Source organism: Oncorhynchus keta, unplaced genomic scaffold, assembly GCF_023373465.1.
Source record: "Oncorhynchus keta strain PuntledgeMale-10-30-2019 unplaced genomic scaffold, Oket_V2 Un_contig_1006_pilon_pilon, whole genome shotgun sequence".
Classification (NCBI taxonomy): Eukaryota; Metazoa; Chordata; class Actinopteri; order Salmoniformes; family Salmonidae; genus Oncorhynchus; species Oncorhynchus keta.
This window is the reverse complement of record NW_026277003.1, coordinates 147,502-171,793: the sequence shown is the minus strand read 5'-3', so window position 1 is coordinate 171,793 and position 24,292 is coordinate 147,502. Positions and strand designations below refer to the sequence as shown.

General features: G+C 45.3%; 1 protein-coding gene and 1 long non-coding RNA gene across 3 annotated transcripts in view; one reads left to right on the top strand and one right to left on the bottom strand.

The window, feature by feature from the left end:
- Positions 1-24,292, bottom strand: part of LOC127916918 (voltage-dependent calcium channel subunit alpha-2/delta-1-like) — a 62,481-nt gene that overhangs the window by 4,694 nt on the left and 33,495 nt on the right. The window lies entirely within an intron of this gene.
- On the top strand, positions 22,085-23,263 carry LOC127916922 (uncharacterized). 2 transcript variants are annotated; one of them, XR_008096564.1, is made up of 4 exons: positions 22,505-22,556; positions 22,605-22,700; positions 22,821-22,916; positions 22,985-23,263. It is a non-coding gene; the product is annotated as an uncharacterized LOC127916922 (long non-coding RNA). The 2 variants fall into 2 exon arrangements; XR_008096563.1 differs by having other exon boundaries at positions 22,085-22,700.

Genomic DNA, 24,292 nt, shown 5'->3' with positions numbered 1-24,292 from the left:
TTTGACATGTTGCAATAATAGCCTCCTCCATCTCTCTTTCTCTACATCCCCCTCCCCTCTCTCTGTCTTTGCTCTCTTTCTCCCTACCTCTCTCAAATTAATCCAATTTAATTTCAATGGTGCTTTATACACATGTAAATAAGGCTAAAACAGAAGGGTTTGTTTTGGTCTCTCTCGCTCTCCTCTCTTGTCAAAACACCTCTGTTATTCCGATGAAGGACCTGACACTAGTATGGTAGTTGCATATAAACAGAGAGAGTTGCATAGACATTTACATCCTAATTTGATAGCAGAGCAACATAAACATCTCTAAAATCCAATCTACAGTGTACTTTTAATTTATAGTTTTAGCCAATTAGGCTTGGGTGGTATCCAGGTTTTCATATCTCCGTACCATTCTTCATACCGTTCTTCTACCATCCCGGGATTTATGTTATTACTGACAAAGCACACAAGGGGGTGCTAGAAATGCAAAAAACCAACATTGGGCTTACCAGAATGCTAACAAAATTAGCACAAGTAATAGCAAAATCACATAGATAAATGCTAGTAGGATGCTAATGAGCGAAAAGGAACATAAACTAAATGCAAAGACAAGCAAATCCAGCTCATACAGTTATACACCCATAGCTAGTAGCTACTGAATGTCTTTTTTTAGTGTGGAGATTTACAAGCAAATCTGAATGAGAGAAATTGTGCAAATGAACAAAGTTGTGATGTCTGCTTTCATGCTTTCATGCTTTCATGCAGCATCTGTACACGGAGGGGAGAAGAACAGAGGAGAAACAAAATGCTATTAGGAAGCACAGGGGAAAAAATGGCAGCTGTACAGGTAACTCATCCAGAGCTCTTTGACTTCTCAAAGAGATATCTGATAGCAAACATTTAGTAGTGAATTGGACACAAGTGTAACTTCATCACCTCATATGCGCTGCACAACAGACACTGGACTGACCAGCTCCTGTTTTCTCCTGTTGTGCTGTTACAATCAAGAGACTGGCTCAACTGTTCTGGGGAACTACGGTAAGATTTATAATTTAAAATAATGTGGCAGGTAAAATGAAGAACACAAACTGCTTTATTTTTTTTAACTAGGCCAGTTAGTTCAGGTCAAACTCTTATTTACAATGACAGCCTACCGGGGAACAATGGGTTAACTGCTTTGTTCAGGGGCAGAATGACAGATGTTTTACCTTGTCAGCTCAGGGATTCCATCCAGCAACCGTTCCTGGGCTAACGCTCAAACCACTAGGCTACCTGCCACCCCTTTATCTCCTAACGTATTGCACAAGTAGCTACAAATATTAAAATGTATTGAAAAACTTAAAATAAATAGTTTTGACGGTATTGAAAAACCAGACTGTGGCTTTTTCCAAAACATTATTGTTTTTTAAATTGAACCTTTATTTAACTAGGCAAGTCAGTTAAGAAAAAATTCTTATTTATAATGACGGCTTACCGGGGAACAGATGGTTAACCTCCGTGTTCAGGGGCAGAATGACAGATGTTTTACCTCGTCAGCTCAGGGATTCCATCCAGCAAACGTTCGGTTTCTTGGCCAACGCTCTAACCACTAGGCTACCTGCCACCCCAAGTACCCCAGCATACTGTATATACGGTATAAGCCTAACATGTAACATTAAGAAGCATTTAAAATGAAGAAATTGAGACATTGCCGTGGTTACTACATTTCATCCAACCATCTGCTATTACCTCACGGGAAGGTCCCTACACGGCAAAATTAGACCACGCCATTGGACAAAGGTCACAGCTAAATATGCATCCCAGTCGGCTGGAAAATAAGTATATAATGAGCAGGTAGGTGGCCATGTTGGCTCAAGGCATGGTGACCTCATAGTGTTTACACCTGCCCTGGCTCGTCATGCAGGCATGGGGTGAGAGGGAGTGGAGCAGGGCAAGAGCCATTAGTGGATCTGGAGAGGAGCCATTTTGGCTCTGTGCTGCTCAGTGGGGTTGTGCCACCTGTCAACATGCCAAAGCCCAGCATAAAGTAACTCCAGATGAAAGGTCCCTCAGGCCCCCAGCACTTTAACACACTAATATCTTACACTGAGCCACGGGCTCTGGCTTTTGTGTGTGTGTGTGTCTGTGTGTGTGTGCTAGCTAAGTAAGATTTAGATGAGAGATGGCGGAAGAGAGAGAGAAAGTAGCAGAGGGAAGAGTGGAAGCAAGAGCGTGTGTGTATAATTCTGTGAGTGTCTGGCTAAAGTACAATTTGTATGATCTCTCTGTCTCTCTCGGATCCATCCCATAATTACACACTTTGAGCTGCCATAGTAACAGCATAACAGCATTCCTAATTTCCTTTGCCCAGCATGCATTTAACCATGCTGTAAGATGGAATACATCATCCACTGTAGGCCACTTGCTAGCTAGCCAATATGAATTACACCCTCTGTTCAGATCAATCAGCTGGGTGCTTATTCAATGAGGAAGTTACTCTGAAGTAAACCAGTAATACTCTCCCAAATGCCATCAATATCATTCCCCCTGTGATAATAACCATGATTTCACATTCTGCATACAACATCAAACAGGGGATGAATAAATGCATTTTTTGGACAGATGTGTTTGTGATACTAATGCAATTTATTAGACTTGGCCTGGGCTACAAATGCTCCTTGTTTTGTATAAGTAAACACGAACACACACACCATATTGTGTGTATGCGCATACGTGCGTACATCTATGCATAATGTCAAGACCGAGTGTGTAGTGTGTCATTATGAGGGTTAAACTCCAGTGTTTAATGACCCACAGTTTGTCACCTCCTCCTGTGATAGACCAGGCAGGAATAATGACTGAGTCCCAGACACTGAGTGACTCCATTGTAATTAACCAACACTAGATTACATTACAACGCCTCGTTTCATGGCTGTCTATTGTTACCATTCTCCTTAGTTTAGTCGATGGAGCCAGCTGGATTGTTCAGATTTCGGAACTAGTGCTTGGAATGCCAAGACTTAATGTGATGAATGCCAAGACTTATTGTGATGAATGCCAAGACTTATTGTGATGAATGCCAAGACTTATTGTGATGAATGCCAAGACTTATTGTGATGAATGCCAAGACTTATTGTGATGAATGCCAAGACTTATTGTGATGAATGCCAAGACTTATTGTGATGAATGCCAAGACTTATTGTGATGAATGCCAAGACTTAATGTGATGAATGCCAAGACTTATTGTGATGAATGCCAAGACTTATTGTGATGAATGCCAAGACTTATTGTGATGAATGCCAAGACTTATTGTGATGAATGCCAAGACTTATTGTGATGAATGCCAAGACTTATTGTGATGAATGCCAAGACTTATTGTGATGAATGCCAAGACTTATTGTGATGAATGCCAAGACTTATTGTGATGAATGCCAAGATGGCCAAAACATCAAGGAGTGAAAGCTGCACCTGTATTTCCTTCCAGTGTAAAGACATCCACAAACACATTCAATGTTATAAAGGAAGTACTTAGATGGATGTTTTTTGGTAGGTTGTTGTGGCATTGGATAGGTAGCAGGGGAAGCTAAGTATAGCACACTGGGAACCAACGCAGCATCTGTTTATGAAGCCGGCGTTGCTTAGCAAACGAGTGTCATGCCAACCGGCAATCCGGTAGCATTCGTGGCACCGAGCTCCATGGCGACGCCTGGGTTCCCATGTGGCAGCAACGGTAACAAGAGCTCAAAAACAATCAGCGTTGCCATCTCCACACGGTGTTAAACTTCACACTCCATCCTAACCGCAAACAAGGCTTCTGGACTAACTTCTCACTAGGTAACTTTTGTTTCTTATTCCACCGACCTGGAGAGTCAAACACTGCACACAGAGAGACAAATCAACTCAACAGACTGTGGTTCAACACAAACTGTGGCTTTGGATCTGGTGTGGAGCCCAAAGGCTTTTAAACATGGAGCCAAAGAGCTAATGTAATCCCACAGGATAAAATCTGCACTTTTGTCAACAAGTATCCACCCACGGGTGGATTCAATGTCCCAGAAGATGATCCTTCAATGCATTGAGATGGAATAACCTTCTCTTGCTCCAGCTCTTTTTCTCTTCCTCTAACTTTTGAACATTCTGGAATATTCGGCATGTCCCAGAATGCTTTGCTCCAAAGGACCCACCTTTAGGTTATCAAAAAAATGAAAGATAAGATATTGAATTTGACCTTTACTACTATAGCCCATAGAAAGACATTGAATAACACATTCATAAATGGCAAAAATAGTTTACAAAAATTAACTTTAAGGAATAAGGTTTTGAAGTGTCTGTCCTATATCAAGGAGATATAAGAAAGCTCAGGAAATATATATATATATATATATATCCCCTTACTTTTGTTGGCACAAAACTACCTCCATACCTCCATTCATTTGTATGAGTTACCTTTAGACGAGTCCCGTGACACTTGTGGTGAACACCATCTTGTTCGTGAGAGTCTCCCCTTTCTACAGTGGGGTCATATTAGTTTGTAGCCCAAAACGGTTTGGACGCTACAGACAAAAGTTGGCACATTAGTGTTACCGACTACAAACGAGTCCTTTTCGGAGGCTCCAGACGTTTTCGTGAGAAGACCGTTTTCCGGAATGCTTCATGGTCTACAAACAGCACTGTAGCTCTGTCACTTTGCACCGCTGATGAGGAAGGGAGACATAGGAGGAGGATGTTGTGAATTGAGAGGCAACCCATGCAAAACATATCTCCAGCTTGACATTAAACTTACAGATTTTTATGGGGATTTTTGTATAACGTTACTTAGATTGCCAGGTCAGTACAATCCCCCCAAGCTGAGTGTCAATGCATATTATCATCTAAAACAATATAACATACTAGTATTAGTATTGTTAATGGACGCTTGGCTGCAGAAAATCAGCAGAACCACTATCTGGAATTGTGCCCCCATGGTCATTGTAATAACTACATTATTTCATGGATGGAAGTCTGGCATCTGCGAACATAACATCACATCTCTACGCAGCTCTGACGACTTGGACTACAAGGCCAGTCTAAGACTGGTGTAAAAAGGGTAATAAATAATGAATGAAGAGACAGAGAGAGAGACAGACAAAGGTGGCCAGGGTATCAAAGACAGCAGGCGTCTGGAGCGATAAGTCAAAGAGAGGTCAGATCTATCCAGTAGGTACCCATGTAGAAGACCACACACACACACACACACACGCGCGCACGCATGCATGCACGCACTAAGCACTAAGCACGAAGCACCTTCAGTCAGTGATATTAACCAGGGACAGCCCTATAAAGCCCTGTAGTGAGAGTGTGCTATTGAGAATGTGTGGGCTCTTCCATTTGTGCTCCGGAGTAATGACAGAGGTAATCTGAGCGTACTAAAGCGGGGGAGGCTCTGAGTCATAGGAACAGAGAGAGAGACCAGAAAAAGAGAGGAGATGACGGGAGGGGAAGAGAAAGAGAGACCAGAGTTTCTCAGAAGCCTATTTATGAAGTGAAAAATGTCCTTCTTTTCAACAATGAGTGTTAAGCATCCATTTCCCACTGCCCTGCAGTCACAAATCACGGAGAAGCGCCACAGGATACGGAGACAATATAAATATAGAGAGACAGAGGAAGAAAAAGAAAGGGAGTGTAACGTTTGTCGTCCTCGTCTGAGGAGGAGTAGGAGAGATCGGACCAATATGCAGCGTGGTACGTGTCCATGTTCATTTATTCCCCAGAACACTCAACAAAATAACAACGGAGAATGAAACGAAACAGTTCTGAAAGGTGACATACACTAAACAGAAAACATTCACCCACAAAACACAGGTGGGAAAAGGCTACCTAAGTATGATTCTCAATCAGAGACAACGAACGACACCTGCCTCTGATTGAGAACCATACCAGGCCAAACACATAAACACAACATAAACCCCAACTCACGCCCTGACCATACTAACACAAAGACAAAATAAAGGAACTCATGTCAGAACGTGACAGGGAGGGCAAGGAGAGAGTGATGGAAAGAAAGATATGAGGGCTAACATGCTGACCACACTGTTCGTATTACATGCGCAAGCATTGCAAAAAAATAAGTAGCCAAGAGCTAAAATAGAACTTGGCTCTATTTTTTTTACGCTTGACACGCTGCAAGTCCCAGCCTCTCCCATCTCCTCATTGGTTTTTAGGAGCCTATACCCATGCGGATGATTGAAAGTTGAACTGAGGTCCACACTCCAGTCCAGTAGTAGTAATGCACCTTAAAGTTGGTTGCCAACTGCCATATAAAGTCCAACGAAGAAGAAGAAGACTGGGGGAGAGATCACTAGAAACTAACTCTGTTTACCATTTTATCAGTGGATTAATTGTCGGAGGAGAGGACCTTGTGCATTTCAGGTAAAATAACCCAATGTTTTTTTCCCAGGACAAATTAGCTAGCAACAGCAAGCTAGCTAGCTAAATGGACATGAATGTTTCATGCATTTTGACCTGTCCCCAAATAAATATAGGTGGTTCAGCGTTCGTTTTGATATTTCAACCTGCGCGTCCTGATCGCGTCTGGTGTGGATGGACAAAAACGTGGGATGCACGCGCATGCTCGGTCTAGTCAGCATGTGAGAAGAACTGACAGGGGGAAAGAGAAGAGCTGACAGAGGGAAAGTGTCACATCCTGGCCTTAGAGATCATTTTATTTCTCTATTTGGTTAGGTCAGGGTGTGACTAGGGTGGGCATTCTAGTGTTTCATTTCTAGGTTGGCACAGTATGGTTTCCAATCAGAGGTGGCTGTCTATCGTTGTTTCTGATTGGGGATCATATTTAGGCAGCCTTTTCCACCTGTTGTGTGTGGGATCTTGTTTTTGTATTGTAGCCTTTTTGCACTACAAAGCTGCATGTTCGTTTTGTTACTAATAATAAACATGATGAACGCCTTCCACGCCTCACCTTGGTCCAATCCTTCCAACAACGATCGTTATAGAAAGAGAGGAACTGACAGGGGGAAAGAGAAGAACTGACACAGGGAAAGAGAAGAGCTGACAGGGGGAAAGAGAAGAACTGACAAGGGGAAAGAGAAGAACTGACAGGGGGAAAGAGAAGAAAGAGAAGAACTGACAGGGGGAAAGAGAAGAAAGAGAAGAACTGACAGGGGGAAAGAGAAGAACTTTTACAGGGGGAAAGAGAAGAACTGACAGGGGGAAGAGATTTCTAGAAAGAGAAGAACTGACAGGGGAAAGAGAAGAACTGACAGGGGGAAAGAGAAGAAAGAGAAGAACTGACAGGGGAAAGAGAAGAACGGGAAGAACTGACAGGGGGAAAGAGAAGAACTGACAGGGGAAAGAGAAGAACTGACAGGGGGAAAGAGAAGAACTGACAGGGGAAAGAGAAGAACTGACAGGGGGAAAGAGAAGAACTGACAGGGGGAAAGAGAAGAGCTGACAGGGGGAAAGAGAAGAACTGACAGGGGGAAAGAGAAGAACTGACAGGGGGAAAGAGAAGAACTGACAGGGGGAAAGAGAAGAACTGACAGGGGGAAAGAGAAGAACTGACAGGGGGAAAGAGAAGAACTGACAGGGGGAAAGAGAAGAACTGACAGGGGGAAAGAGAAGAACTGACAGGGGGAAAGAGAAGAACTGACAGGGGAAAGAGAAGAACTGACAGGGGGAAAGAGAAGAAAGAGAAGAACTGACAGGGGGAAAGAGAAGAAAGAGAAGAACTGACAGGGGAAAGAGAAGAACTGACAGAACAACTGACAGGGGGAAAGAGAAGAACTGACAGGGGGAAAGAGAAGAACTGACAGGGGAAAGAAAGAGAAAACTGACAGGGGAAAGAGAAAAGCTGACAGGGGAAAGAGAAGAGCTGACAGGGGAAAGAGAAGAACTGACAGGGGAAAGAGAAGAACTGACAGGGGGAAAGAAGAGCTGACAGGGGGAAAGAAAGAACTGACAGGGGGAAAGAGAAGAACTGACAGGGAGAAAGAGAAGAACTGACAGGGGGAAAGCGAAGAACTGACAGGGGGAAAGAGAAAACTGACAGGGGGAAAGAGAAGAGCTGACAGGGGGAAAGAGAAGAGCTGACAGGGGAAAGAGAAGAGCTGACAGGGGGAAAGAGAAAACTGACAGGGGGAAAGAGAAAGCTGACAGGGGGAAAGAGAAGAGCTGACAGGGGAAAGAGAAGAGCTGACAGGGGGAAAGAGAAGAACTGACAGGGGGAAAGAGAAGAACTGACAGGGGAAAGAGAAGAGCTGACAGGGGAAAGGAAGAGAAGAGCTGACAGGGGGAAAGAGAAGAGCTGACAGGGGGAAAGAGAAGAGCTGACAGGGGGAAAGAGAAGAGCTGACAGGGGGAAAGAGAAGAGCTGACAGGGGGAAAGAGAAGAGCTGACAGGGGGAAAGAGAAGAGCTGACAGGGGGAAAGAGAAGAGCTGACAGGGGGAAAGAGAAGAGCTGACAGGGGAAAGAGAAGAGCTGACAGGGGGAAAGAGAAGAGCTGACAGGGGGAAAGAGAAGAGCTGACAGGGGGAAAGAGAAGAACTGACAGGGGGAAAGAGAAGAGCTGACAGGGGGAAAGAGAAGAACTGACAGGGGGAAAGAGAAGAGCTGACAGGGGGAAAGAGAAGAACTGACAGGGGGAAAGAGAAGAGCTGAAAGGGGGATAAGAGAATAATTAGACAGAGGGAAGTTGGAGAATAAGAGAGAACAGAAAGAGAGGAGAGGGGGAAGGATCGAGAGAAAGAAAGATCAGAGTGGAAACAGGGGGTTTGTGTATATGTATGTGTCTACAACTTCTATTTGGGAGAGCTGCTTACAGAAACACAAATCTAATGACACTAAGAAACATGGCCGACCCACTGACATCAGAGAGATTTACTGCTTTGATGACAGACTGATTTATGTCATTACATTAGACTAGAATAATGCCCAGGTAACATTCTCGTAACGTTGTTAGAATGTTTGTCTGGTCAATGACCAGAGTCTTTGGGCACTTGGACTTCAGCTAAGGGCAAACCCAGATATAGTCCTAACTATGAGGGACAGTCTAGAAATGTAAGCTGATACAGAAGTCATTGGGTTTAAGAGCTAAGTTAAGAGCTACGAGCTAAGTTAAGGGATCAGTGACTTGACACTGCAAATTTGTATGTAAGTTTGGATGCACTGCAAGCTCAAGGCAGAAAGAGATGAGAGACAAGAAGAAGGAGAGAAAGAGAGAGAGAAGACGTGTCTGGACTTGACAGTTCATGCAGCTTTAGTATTTTGATCATACAGTTCTGATCATGGAATTCATGCATCTACTGTACACCTACATTTAAGGTGTACATTTAAGGTGTACACCTACATACACCTACCTTGTCCACTGTCACACCATTACCTTAGAGAGTCTCTCAGGGTGTGATATGGGTGGGCATTCTATGTCCTTTATTTCTATGAGTTGTGTTTCTATGTGTTGGCCGGTTATGGTTCTCAATCAGGGACAGCTGTCTATCATTGTCTCTGATTGGGAATCATATTTAGGTAGCCCTTTTTCCCTCCTTTCAGTGTGGGTAGTTGACTTTTGTTAGTGGAACTATAGCCCTGTAAGCTTCACGGTCGTTTCTTTGTTGGCGACATTCACTCACCACGCTGCACTTTGGTCCACTTTTTACGACGCCCGTGACATCCACAGTGTGTCCGGATTCCCTTTTCCAACGCTATATTCAAATGCTAGTATGCATTCTACAAACATTGAAATAGGCAAAATATGATAACACAACAACAACTGATTGCAGTAGCTAACTAACTGTAGATAACTAGCCAGCTAAAGTCTGTAGCTAGCCAGCAAGCTAGCAAGCAACGCTAATAGGATTGCAAACGGGTTAGCATTATTTTTCTAAATATTAGCTAGCTGGCTAGCATTTATGTGGCCAGTAAACAAGTTCCTTACTCGGTAGGAAGGTATTTCCACCAACATTATAATGAAAAGGTGCCTCTCGGGCACAAAACACACGCTTTCTGGAGACTTGTGGGATGAGTGCTGATGACATCGTTCACTGTATGTGCTTTCGATGGCCTGATGGCATCCAGACTGAGGAGAAAACCCGTACACAATGCATCCCTGACCACCTCCTGAAGTGGTCAGACAGATCTGAACACAATCACACCACATTAGAGGTCGACCGATGATGATTTTTCAATGCTGATACAGATACCGATTAATCGGACGATTTTTATATATTCATAATGAGGGGAATTACAACTATACTGAATGAACACTTATTTTAACATCAATACATCAATAAAATCGATTTAGTCTCAAATAAATACTGAAACATGTTCCATTTGGTTTAAATAATGCAAAAACAAAGTGTTGGAGAAGAAAGTATAAGTGCAATATGTGCCATGTAAAAAAGCTAACGTTTCAGTTTCTTCCTCAGAACATGAGAACATATGAAAGCTGGTGGTTCCTTTTAACATGAGTCTTCAATATTCCCAGGTAAGAAGTTTTAGATTGTAGTTATTATAGGACTATTTCTCTCTATACCATTTATATTTCATATACCTTTGACTATTGGATGTTCTAATAGGTACTTTGCTATTGCCAGCCTCATCTCGGGAGTTGATAGGCTTGAAGTCATAAACAGCGCAATGCTTGAAGCACAGTGAAGCGCTGCTGGCAAATGCAGGAAAGTACTGTTTGAATAAATGCTTATGAGCCTGCTGCTGCCTACCACCGCTCAGTCAGACTGCTCTATCAAATCATAGACTTAATTGTAATATAATAACACACAGAAATAAGAGCCGTAGGTCATTAATATGGTCAAATCCGGAAACTATCTATACTAAACTAAACTATACTTTCGAAAACATAATGTTTATTCTTTCAGTGAAATACGGAACCGTTCTGTATTTTATCTAACGGATGGCCTCCATCAGTCTAAATATTGCTGTTACATCTTCAATGTTATGTCATATTATGTACAATTCTGGCAAATGAAATGGTCTTCACACAGTTGGAAACGAGCCAGGAGGCCCAAACTGCTGCATATACCCCGACTCTTAAAATAAATTCATGTTAGCAGGCAATATTAACTAAATATACAGGTTTAAAAATATATGCTTGTGTATTTATTTTAAGAAAGGCATTGATGTTTATGGTTAGGTACTCATTGGTGCAACGAAGGTGCTTTTTTCACGAATTCGCTTGTTAAATCACCCGTTTGGCGAAGTAGGCTGTGATTCAATGATAAATTAACAGGCACAGCATTGATTATATGCAACACAGGACAAGCTAGATAAACTGGTAATATCATCAACCATGTGTAGTTAAGAGATTTATTGTTTTTTCTAAGATAAGTTTAATGCTAGCTAGCACCTTACCTTGGCTCCTTGCTGCACTCGCATAACAGGTAGTCAGCCTGCCAAGCAGTCTCCTCGTGGAGTGCAATGTAATCGGCCATAATCTGTGTCCAAAAATGGCAATTACCGATTGTTTTGAAAACTTGAGTTCTGCCCTAATTAAATCGGCCATTCCGATTAATCGGTCGACCTCTACATCACATAGCCACTTTAGTGCGTCTAGACCCGCCTTTTCAATGCGATTTTCGTATTCTGACAGCAGAAGTCAGAGGTGTAGACACGACCAGAGAGAGATAGAGACAGGGAGGGAGGGGATGCAGGAATGAGAAAAAGAAGGCCCTGCATTATGGGAAAGAATGTGGGCATGACAGGGAGCGAGAGAAGGTGAGGAGGAAGACAGAAAGAGGCAAAGAGCCATGAGGTGAGCCCTGCACACGTACAGCTGGTGCTCATGCCCTCAGGGTGCCTGCACAGTCACAGTCTCAGCGACATCTGGCACACCATCAGATACCCTGCCAATGTCTGCCAAACAAGCAGACCAGAAAGAGAGAGCTAGAGAGAGAGAGAGAGAGAGAGAGAGAGAGAGAGAGAGAGAGAGAGAGAGAGAGAGAGAGAGAGAGAGAGAGAGAGAGAGAGAGAGAGAGAGAGAGAGAGAGAGAGAGAGAGAGAGAGAGAGAGAACGCAAAAAAGGAAAGAAGCGGAAACTGAAAAGGGAGACAGCAGAGAAGGAGAGATGGAAAGAGAGGAAGTGAGAATATCCAGCCTCTCTCCACCACACCCTGTCCTCCTCATTATATAGCCCTAATTAATGATCAGTGATCTCATCTCAGTCTCCCTCTGTGAGAGTAGGGGAAGCAGGGCATGTGTGTGTGTGTGTGTGTGTGTGTGTGTGTGTGTGTGTGTGTGTGTGTGTGTGTGTGTGTGTGTGTGTGTGTGTGTGTGTGTGTGTGTGTGTGTGTGTGTGTGTGTGTGTGTGTGTGTGTGTGTGTGTGTGTGTGTGTGTGTCTAAAAGTGTCATAGTATGTGTTTTTAAAAGTGTGAGTGTGTATGCGTGTGCATTTAGGTGTGCATGCTCTCTACCTTTACCATCCTCTGTATCACACCACAACAGACCCTGTTATCTCCACATCCTCTCTACATTCACCATCCTCTGTATCACACCACAACAAACCCTGTTATCTCCACCATCCTCTGTATCACATCACAACAGACCCTGTTATCTCCACCATCCTCTGTATCACATCACAACAGACCCTGTTATCTCCACATCCTCTCTACATTCACCATCCTCTGTATCACACCACAACAGACCCTGTTATCTCCACATCCTCTCTACCTTCACCATCCTCTGTATCACACCACAACAGACCCTGTTATCTCCACCATACTCTGTATCACATCACAACAGACCCTGTTATCTCCACATCCTCTCTACATTCACCATCCTCTGTATCACAACACAACAGACCCTGTTATCTCCACATCCTCTCTACATTCACCATCCTCTGTATCACACCACAACAGACCCTGTTATCTCCACCATCTGTATCACATCACAACAGACCCTGTTATCTCCACATCCTCTCTACCTTCACCATCCTCTGTATCACATCACAACAGACCCTGTTATCTCCACATCCTCTCTACATTCACCATCCTCTGTATCACACCACAACAGACCCTGTTATCTCCACATCCTCTACCTTCACCATCCTCTGTATCACACCACAACAGACCCTGTTATCTCCACCATACTCTGTATCACATCACAACAGACCCTGTTATCTCCACATCCTCTCTACATTCACCCTCCTCTGTATCACACCACAACAGACCCTGTTATCTCCACATCCTCTCTACATTCACCCTCCTCTGTATCACACCACAACAGACCCTGTTATCTCCACATCCTCTCTACCTTCACCATCCTCTGTATCACACCACAACAGACACTGTTATCTCCACATCCTCTCTACCTTCACCATCCTCTGTATCACACCACAACAGACCCTGTTATCTCCACCATCCCTGTTATCTCCACCATCCTGTCTACCTCCACCATCCTCCCTACCTCCACCATCCTCCCTACCTCCACCATCCTCTGTATCACACCACAACAGCCCCTGTTATCTCCACCATCCCTGTTATCTCCACCATCCTCCCTACCTCCACCATCCTCCCTACCTCCACCATCCTCCCTACCTCCACCATCCTCCCTACCTCCACCATCCTCCCTACCTCCACCATCCTCCCTACCTCCACCATCCTCCCTACCTCCACCATCCTCCCTACCTCCACCATCCTCCCTACCTCCACCATCCTCTGTATCACACCACAACAGACCCTGTTATCTTCACCACCCTCTGTATCACACTACAACAGACCCTGTCATCTCCACCATCCTCTCTTTGACACCACAACAGACTAGGAAAACGACTTTCCTGAAGCGGATCCTGTGTTTTGCCCACCACCCAGGACAATGGATCGGATCCCAGCCGGCGAACCAAAACAACGACGCTCTTCTGGTCAGGCTCTGTAGACGAGCACATCGTGCACCGCTCCCTAGCATACTACTCCCAATGTCCAGTCTCTTGACAACAAGGGAGATGAAATCCGAGCAAGGGTAGCATTCCAAAGAGACATAAGAGACTGTAACGTTCTTTGCTTCACAGAAACATGGCTCACTCGAGACACGCTATCGAAGTTGGTACAGCCAGCTGGTTTCTTCACGCATTGCGCCGACAGAAACTAGCATCTTTCTGGTAAGAAGAGGGGCGGGGGGGTATGCCTTATGATTAACGAGACGTGGTGTGATCATAACAACATACAGGAACTCAAGTCCTTCTGTTCACCTGCCTTAGAATTCCTCACAATCAAATGTGGCTGATATTGAGTGGCTGCTTTCAACATACTGACTCAACTCCAGCCACTTTAATATTGGAAAAATAGATGTAAAAAATGTATCACTAGCCACTTTAAACAATGCCACTTAATATAATGTTTACATACCCTACATTACTCATCTCATATGTGTATACTGCACTCAATACCATCTACTACATCTTGCCTATGCCGTTCTGTACCATCACTCATTCATATATCTTTATGTACATATTCTTCATCCCTTTACACTTGGGTGTATAAAGTAGCTGTTGTGAAATTGTTAGGTAAGATTACTCATTGGTTATTACTGCATTGTCGGAACTAGAAGCACAAGCATTTTGCTACACGCGCATTAACATCTGCTAACCATGTGTATGTGACAAATAAAAAGTTATTTGATTTGAGCATCAAGAGTTGCCACTGAATCAGACTGAAAGAACAGACAGGCATCACATCAACCTGCTCCTAACCCAAAATGGCTGCTTATTAAGTTAATGACAGCAGCCAACATTTGAATTGAATTGTGCCGGCTCGACAATCACATTCGCCCCTCGCGCCTAGCCACCAGAGACGGCTACCATAGTAACAAAAGGGAAATGCCTCTATCAGTTTCTCAGACATCTGGGAAAGGAACAGAATACATCGGGGTGCAAAGATGTACAGAACAGGTTGATCTTTTGGGCACCTAGTCAGTTGCACAACTGAATGCAATCAACTGAAATGTGCCTTCCACATTTAACCCAAGCCCTTTGAAACAGGTGTGGGGGCTGCCTTAATCAACGTCATCAGTGCCCGTGGAGCAGTCCTTGCTCAAGGGCAGAACAGCAGATTTTTCCCTTGCTGGCTCAGGGATGTGAACAAGCAACCTCGCGGTTACTGTCCCAATACGCTCTAACTGTTAGGCTACCTGCAGCCTAGTGTGACAGAGAAGAAATGTACTACTGTGCATATCGGACTAAGAGGATAATTCAGTGGGATCTTCCTTCGAGAAAGTTGCCGATAGAAATATAATGAGTAGAGATGACAATATTTATGATTCTACATGGCAGAGTACAATGTATTTTCTACATGATGCATTTTTATCTGAACACTCAAAGGTTGCACCTTTCTGAATAAGTAAGAATAGAATCTACATTTTTCCGGAAATGTGGTTATCAGAGGACATTGTTTTAAATTAATTCAGTTGTACCTTGCCACATTGCACACTATCACATCTAATATGACTAGCTAGCATTGTTGCCATGGCAGCATTGCAAAACATGACCTCTCAAAAGAAACAAACCTAAATGTATTAGATGATACAGAATAACAGCTGAAATGAATTTACTTTCCGTTTCTTCTTGACAAGTAACACGGACATCCTGTTTTCTTTCCTATGTTCTGTGGTATAGTGTGTAGCAGGCCATTGTGTTGCTGGAAGTCTTTGTTACTAGTCTTTCTGCTCTTGAATTGAAGCTTGAGAGAGCTAGCGTGTTCATATTGGAGTATTTGAAGGTAGAGAAGGGAGAGAGACTGTTATAGTGAGAGAGCTAGAGAGAGAGAGCTGTTGAATGGGCCCAAATAGGAGCCTGGTGTTGTGAGAGGAGAGTGGTCCTGGTTGAATAGTGTAATAGGGCCTGGTGTTGTGAGAGGAGAGTGGTCCTGGTTGAATAGTGTAATAGGGCCTGGTGTTGTGAGAGGAGAGTGGTCCTGGTTGAATAGTGTAATAGGGCCTGGTGTTGTGAGAGGAGAGTGGTCCTGGTTGAATAGTGTAATAGGGCCTGGTGTTGTGAGAGGAGAGTGGTCCTGGTTGAATAGTGTAATAGGGCCTGGTGTTGTGAGAGGAGAGTGGTCCTGGTTGAATAGTGTAATAGGAGCCTGGTGTTGTGAGAGGAGAGTGGTCCTGGTTGAATAGTGTAATAGGAGCCTGGTGTTGTGAGAGGAGAGTGGCCCTGGTTGAATAGTGTAATAGGAGCCTGGTGTTGTGAGAGGAGAGTGGTCCTGGTTGAATAGTGTAATAGGAGCCTGGTGTTGTGAGAGGAGAGTGGTCCTGGTTGAATAGTGTAATAGGGCCTGGTGTTGTGAGAGGAGAGTGGTCCTGGTTGAATAGTGTAATAGGGCCTGGTGTTGTGAGAGGAGAGTGGTCCTGGTTGAATAGTGTAATAGGAGCCTGGTGTTGTGAGAGGAGAGTGGTCCTGGTTGAATAGTGTAATAGGAGCCTGGTGTTGTGAGAGGAGAGTGGTCCTGGTTGAATAGTGTAATAGGAGCCTGGTGTTGTGAGAGGAGAGTGGTCCTGGTTGAATAGTGTAATAGGAGCTGGTGTTGTGAGAGGAGAGTGGTCCTGGTTGAATAGTGTAATAGGAGCTGGTGTTGTGAGAGGAGAGTGGTCCTGGTTGAATAGTGTAATAGGAGTCTGGTGTTGTGAGAGGAGAGTGGTCCTGGTTGAATAGTGTAATAGGGCCTGGTGTTGTGAGAGGAGAGTGGTCCTGGTTGAATAGTGTAATAGGGCCTGGTGTTGTGAGAGGAGAGTGGTCCTGGTTGAATAGTGTAATAGGAGAAGGTGTTGTGAGAGGAGAGTGGTCCTGGTTGAATAGTGTAATAGGAGCCTGGTGTTGTGAGAAGAGAGTGGTCCTGGTTGAATAGTGTAATAGGGCCTGGTGTTGTGAGAGGAGAGTGGTCCTGGTTGAATAGTGTAATAGGAGAAGGTGTTGTGAGAGGAGAGTGGTCCTGGTTGAATAGTGTAATAGGAGAAGGTGTTGTGAGAGGAGAGTGGTCCTGGTTGAATAGTGTAATAGGGCCTGGTGTTGTGAGAGGAGAGTGGTCTTGGTTGAATAGTGTAATAGGAGCCTGGTGTTGTGAGAAGAGAGTGGTCCTGGTTGAATAGTGTAATAGGAGCTGGTGTTGTGAGAGGAGAGAGGTCCTGGTTGAATAGTGTAATAGGAGCCTGGTGTTGTGAGAGGAGAGTGGTCCTGGTTGAATAGTGTAATAGGGCCTGGTGTTGTGAGAGGAGAGTGGTCCTGGTTGAATAGTGTAATAGGGCCTGGTGTTGTGAGAGGAGAGTGGTCCTGGTTGAATAGTGTAATAGGAGAAGGTGTTGTGAGAGGAGAGTGGTCCTGGTTGAATAGTGTAATAGGAGCCTGGTGTTGTGAGAGGAGAGTGGTCCTGGTTGAATAGTGTAATAGGAGCCTGGTGTTGTGAGAGGAGAGTGGTCCTGGTTGAATAGTGTAATAGGAGCTGGTGTTGTGAGAGGAGAGTGGTCCTGGTTGAATAGTGTAATAGGAGCTGGTGTTGTGAGAGGAGAGAGGTCCTGGTTGAATAGTGTAATAGGAGCTGGTGTTGTGAGAGGAGAGTGGTCCTGGTTGAATAGTGTAATAGGAGCTGGTGTTGTGAGAGGAGAGTGGTCCTGGTTGAATAGTGTAATAGGAGCCTGGTGTTGTGAGAGGAGAGTGGTCCTGGTTGAATAGTGTAATAGGAGCCTGGTGTTGTGAGAGGAGAGTGGTCCTGGTTGAATAGTGTAATAGGAGCTGGTGTTGTGAGAGGAGAGTGGTCCTGGTTGAATAGTGTAATAGGAGCTGGTGTTGTGAGAGGAGAGTGGTCCTGGTTGAATAGTGTAATAGGAGCCTGGTGTTGTGAGAGGAGAGTGGTCCTGGTTGAATAGTGTAATAGGAGCCTGGTGTTGTGAGAGGAGAGTGGTCCTGGTTGAATAGTGTAATAGGAGCCTGGTGTTGTGAGAGGAGAGTGGTCCTGGTTGAATAGTGTAATAGGGCCTGGTGTTGTGAGAGGAGAGTGGTCCTGGTTGAATAGTGTAATAGGGCCTGGTGTTGTGAGAGGAGAGTGGTCCTGGTTGAATAGTGTAATAGGAGCCTGGTGTTGTGAGAGGAGAGTGGTCCTGGTTGAATAGTGTAATAGGGCCTGGTGTTGTGAGAGGAGAGTGGTCCTGGTTGAATAGTGTAATAGGAGCCTGGTGTTGTGAGAGGAGAGTGGTCCTGGTTGAATAGTGTAATAGGAGCCTGGTGTTGTGAGAGGAGAGAGGTCCTGGTTGAATAGTGTAATAGGAGCCTGGTGTTGTGAGAGGAGAGTGGTCCTGGTTGAATAGTGTAATAGGGCCTGGTGTTGTGAGAGGAGAGTGGTCCTGGTTGAATAGTGTAATAGGAGCCTGGTGTTGTGAGAGGAGAGTGGTCCTGGTTGAATAGTGTAATAGGAGCCTGGTGTTGTGAGAGGAGAGTGGTCCTGGTTGAATAGTGTAATAGGGCCTGGTGTTGTGAGAGGAGAGTGGTCCTGGTTGAATAGTGTAATAGGAGCTGGTGTTGTGAGAGGAGAGTGGTCCTGGTTGAATAGTGTAATAGGAGCTGGTGTTGTGAGAGGAGAGTGGTCCTGGTTGAATAGTGTAATAGGAGCCTGGTGTTGTGAGAGGAGAGTGGTCCTGGTTGAATAGTGTAATAGGAGCCTGGTGTTGTGAGAGGAGAGTGGTCCTGGTTGAATAGTGTAATAGGAGCCTGGTGTTGTGAGAGGAGAGTGGTCCTGGTTGAATAGTGTAATAGGAGCTGGTGTTGTGAGAGGAGAGTGGTCCTGGTTGAATAGTGTAATAGGGCCTGGTGTTGTGAGAGGAGAGTGGTCCTGGTTGAATAGTGTAATAGGGCCTGGTGTTGTGAGAGGAGAGTGGTCCTGGTTGAATAGTGTAATAGGAGAAGGTGTTGTGAGAGGAGAGTGGTCCTGGTTGAATAGTGTAATAGGAGAAGGTGTTGTGAGAGGAGAGTGGTCCTGGTTGAATAGTGTAATAGGGCCTGGTGTTGTGAGAGGAGAGTGGTCCTGGTTGAATAGTGTAATAGGAGCCTGGTGTTGTGAGAAGAGAGTGGTCCTGGTTGAATAGTGTAATAGGGCCTGGTGTTGTGAGAGGAGAGTGGTCCTGGTTGAATAGTGTAATAGGAGCCTGGTGTTGTGAGAGGAGAGTGGTCCTGGTTGAATAGTGTAATAGGGCCTGGTGTTGTGAGAGGAGAGGGGGTCCTGGTTGAATAGTGTAATAGGGCCTGGTGTTGTGAAGGAGAGTGGTCCTGGTTGAATAGTGTAATAGGAGCCTGGTGTTGTGAGAGGAGAGTGGTCCTGGTTGAATAGTGTAATAGGAGCCTGGTGTTGTGAGAGGAGAGTGGTCCTGGTTGAATAGTGTAATAGCAGCCTGGTGTTGTGAGAGGAGAGTGGTCCTGGTTGAATAGTGTAATAGGAGCTGGTGTTGTGAGAGGAGAGTGGTCCTGGTTGAATAGTGTAATAGGAGAAGGTGTTGTGAGAGGGTCCTGGTTGAGAGTGGTCCTGGTTGAATAGTGTAATAGGGCCTGGTGTTGTGAGAGGAGAGTGGTCCTGGTTGAATAGTGTAATAGGAGCCTGGTGTTGTGAGAGGAGAGTGGTCCTGGTTGAATAGTGTAATAGGGCCTGGTGTTGTGAGAGGAGAGTGTTCCTGGTTGAATAGTGTAATAGGAGCCTGGTGTTGTGAGAGGAGAGTGGTCCTGGTTGAATAGTGTAATAGGAGCTGGTGTTGTGAGAGGAGAGTGGTCCAGGTTGAATAGTGTAATAGGAGCCTGGTGTTGTGAGAGAAGAGTGGTCCTGGTTGAATAGTGTAATAGGAGCCTGGTGTTGTGAGAGGAGAGTGGTCCTGGTTGAATAGTGTAATAGGAGCTGGTGGTGTGAGAGGAGAGTGGTCCTGGTTGAATAGTGTAATAGGAGCCTGGTGTTGTGAGAGGAGAGTGGTCCTGGTTGAATAGTGTAATAGGGCCTGGTGTTGTGAGAGGAGAGTGGTCCTGGTTGAATAGTGTAATAGGGCCTGGTGTTGTGAGAGGAGAGTGGTCCTGGTTGAATAGTGTAATGGGAGCCTGGTGTTGTGAGAGGAGAGTGGTCCTGGTTGAATAGTGTAATAGGAGCTGGTGTTGTGAGAGGAGAGTGGTCCTGGTTGAATAGTGTAATAGGAGCTGGTGTTGTGAGAGGAGAGTGGTCCTGGTTGAATAGTGTAATAGGGCCTGGTGTTGTGAGAGGAGAGAGGTCCTGGTTGAATAGTGTAATAGGGCCTGGTGTTGTGAGAGGAGAGTGGTCCTGGTTGAATAGTGTAATAGGGCCTGGTGTTGTGAGAGGAGAGTGGTCCTGGTTGAATAGTGTAATAGGAGCCTGGTGTTGTGAGAGGAGAGTGGTCCTGGTTGAATAGTGTAATAGGAGCTGGTGTTGTGAGAGGAGAGTGGTCCTGGTTGAATAGTGTAATAGGAGCCTGGTGTTGTGAGAGGAGAGTGGTCCTGGTTGAATAGTGTAATAGGGCCTGGTGTTGTGAGAGGAGAGTGGTCCTGGTTGAATAGTGTAATAGGAGCCTGGTGTTGTGAGAGGAGAGTGGTCCTGGTTGAATAGTGTAATAGGAGCCTGGTGTTGTGAGAGGAGAGTGGTCCTGGTTGAATAGTGTAATAGGAGCCTGGTGTTGTGAGAGGAGAGTGGTCCTGGTTGAATAGTGTAATAGGAGCTGGTGTTGTGAGAGGAGAGTGGTCCTGGTTGAATAGTGTAATAGGAGCCTGGTGTTGTGAGAGGAGAGAGGTCCTGGTTGAATAGTGTAATAGGGCCTGGTGTTGTGAGAGGAGAGTGGTCCTGGTTGAATAGTGTAATAGGAGCCTGGTGTTGTGAGAGGAGAGTGGTCCTGGTTGAATAGTGTAATAGGAGCTGGTGTTGTGAGAGGAGATGGTCCTGGTTGAATAGTGTAATAGGAGCCTGGTGTTGAGAGGAGAGTGGTCCTGGTTGAATAGTGTAATAGGGCTGGTGTTGTGAGAGGAGAGTGGTCCTGGTTGAATAGTGTAATAGGAGCTGGTGTTGTGAGAGGAGAGTGGTCCTGGTTGAATAGTGTAATAGGAGCCTGGTGTTGTGAGAGGAGAGTGGTCCTCTGGTTGAATAGTGTAATAGGAGCCTGGTGTTGTGAGAGGAGAGAGGTCCTGGTTGAATAGTGTAATAGGAGCCTGGTGTTGTGAGAGGAGAGTGGTCCTGGTTGAATAGTGTAATAGGAGCTGGTGTTGTGAGAGGAGAGTGGTCCTGGTTGAATAGTGTAATAGGAGCTGGTGTTGTGAGAGGAGAGTGGTCCTGGTTGAATAGTGTAATAGGAGCCTGGTGTTGTGAGAGGAGAGAGGTCCTGGTTGAATAGTGTAATAGGGCCTGGTGTTGTGAGAGGAGAGTGGTCCTGGTTGAATAGTGTAATAGGAGCCTGGTGTTGTGAGAGGAGAGTGGTCCTGGTTGAATAGTGTAATAGGAGCTGGTGTTGTGAGAGGAGATGGTCCTGGTTGAATAGTGTAATAGGAGCCTGGTGTGAGAGGAGAGTGGTCCTGGTTGAATAGTGTAATAGGAGCTGGTGTTGTGAGAGGAGAGAGGTCCTGGTTGAATAGTGTAATAGCAGCCTGGTGTTGTGAGAGGAGAGTGGTCCTAGTTGAATAGTGTAATAGGAGCTGGTGTTGTGAGAGGAGAGTGGTCCTGGTTGAATAGTGTAATAGGAGCCTGGTGTTGTGAGAGGAGAGTGGTCCTGGTTGAATAGTGTAATAGGGCCTGGTGTTGTGAGAGGAGAGTGGTCCTGGTTGAATAGTGTAATAGGAGCCTGGTGTTGTGAGAGGAGAGTGGTCCTGGTTGAATAGTGTAATAGGAGCCTGGTGTTGTGAGAGGAGAGAGGTCCTGGTTGAATAGTGTAATAGGAGCTGGTGTTGTGAGAGGAGAGAGGTCCTGGTTGAATAGTGTAATAGGGCCTGGTGTTGTGAGAGGAGAGTGGTCCTGGTTGAATAGTGTAATAGGAGCCTGGTGTTGTGAGAGGAGAGAGGTCCTGGTTGAATAGTGTAATAGGGCCTGGTGTTGTGAGAGGAGAGTGGTCCTGGTTGAATAGTGTAATAGGAGCCTGGTGTTGTGAGAGGAGAGTGGTCCTGGTTGAATAGTGTAATAGGAGCCTGGTGTTGTGAGAGGAGAGTGGTCCTGGTTGAATAGTGTAATAGGGCCTGGTGTTGTGAGAGGAGAGTGGTCCTGGTTGAATAGTGTAATAGGAGCCTGGTGTTGTGAGAGGAGAGTGGTCCTGGTTGAATAGTGTAATAGGGCCTGGTGTTGTTGTCTCACTAAGGGGCCTAATGGATGATAGAATGGTCTGGAACACATGCATGTACACACAAACACACTCGGTCATCCCTCTCTTTCTGTGAGTAATTATCACACACGCTCAACGCCCTCTCTTTCTCCCACGGTCAGCTCACACTGTGGACCAGGCATCCTAAATCCCCCTTAATGTAGTCTAACTATTGGCAAGTCTACAGTGTATATCTCTAAAACAGTCAGGTCTACATATCGATCTTCAGTCAGGTCTCTCTATCTATCTACAGTCAGGTCTCTCTATCTATCTACAGTCAGGTCTCTCTCTCTATCTACAGTCAGGTCTCTCTATCTATCTACAGTCAGGTCTCTCTATCTATCTACAGTCAGGTCTCTCTATCTATCTACAGTCAGGTCTCTCTATCTATCTACAGTCAGGTCTCTCTATCTATCTACAGTCAGGTCTCTATATCTATCTACAGTCAGGTCTCTCTATCTATCTACAGTCAGGTCTCTATATCTATCTACAGTCAGGTCTCTATATCTATCTACAGTCAGGTCTCTATATCTATCTACAGTCAGGTCTCTCTATCTATCTACAGTCAGGTCTCTATATCTATCTACAGTCAGGTCTCTCTATCTATCTACAGTCAGGTCTCTCTATCTATCTACAGTCAGGTCTCTCTATCTACAGTCAGGTCTCTCTATCTATCTACAGTCAGATCTCTATATCTATCTACAGTCAGGTCTCTCTATCTATCTACAGTCAGGTCTCTATATCTATCTACAGTCAGGTCTCTATATCTATCTACAGTCAGGTCTCTCTATCTATCTACAGTCAGGTCTCTCTATCTATCTACAGTCAGGTCTCTATATCTATCTACAGTCAGGTCTCTATATCTATCTACAGTCAGGTCTCTATAACTATCTACAGTCAGGTCTATCTCTCTGTCAATCACTATAAGATGATTCAGTTGCGCCTCATTACCCTGAGGGCCACTGGCAGGTCAGTCTGCTCATTAAGCCTCCATGCTAACACTCCACTGGCCGTTGTTCATCGCCCAACCTGCCCCTTGCCACTTGCCAGGAACATCATTATAAATAAGAATTTGTTCTTAACCGACTCTCTTGCTTAAATAGAGGTTAAAAAAATAAAATCAGCTGCATGTGTTTATTAATAATGTCTTCTAGTCAAAGTACCTTCAGCCACCCCCCCCTTTTCTCTCCCTCCATCCCCCTCTCCAACCATCTCTCCCATCCTCCATCCCTCTCTTTCTCCATTCCTCTCTTTCTCTCCCTCCATCCCCCTCCAACCATCTCTACCATCCTACATCCCTCTCTTTCTCCATCCCTCTCTTTCTCCATTCCTCTCTTTCTCTCCCTCCATCCCCCTCTCCAACCATCTCTCCCATCCTCCATCCCTCTCTTTCTCCATTCCTCTCTTTCTCTCCCTCCATCCCCCTCCAACCATCTCTCCCATCCTCCATCCCTCTCTTTCTCTATTCCTCTCTTTCTCTCCCTCCATCCCCCCTCCAACCATCTATCCCACCCTCCATCCCTCTCTTTCTCTATTCCTCTCTTTCTCTCCCTCCATCCCCCCTCCAACCATCTCTCCCATCCTCCATCCCTCTCTTTCTCTATTCCTCTCTTTCTCTCCCTCCATCCCCCCTCCAACCATCTCTCCCATCCTCCATCCCTCTCTTTCTCTCCCTGCATCCCCCTCTCCAACCATCTCTCCCATCCTCCATCCCTCTCTTTCTCTATTCCTCTCTTTCTCTCCCTCCATCCCCCTCCAACCATCTATCCCACCCTACATCCCTCTCTTTCTCCATCCCTCTCTTTCTCTATTCCTCTCTTTCTCTCCCTCCATCCCCCTCCAACCATCTCTCCCATCCTCCATCCCTCTCTTTCTCTATTCCTCTCTTTCTCTCCCTCCATCCCCCCTCCAACCATCTCTCCCATCCTCCATCCCTCTCTTTCTCTATTCCTCTCTCTCTCCCTCCATCCCCCCTCCAACCATCTATCCCACCCTACATCCCTCTCTTTCTCCATCC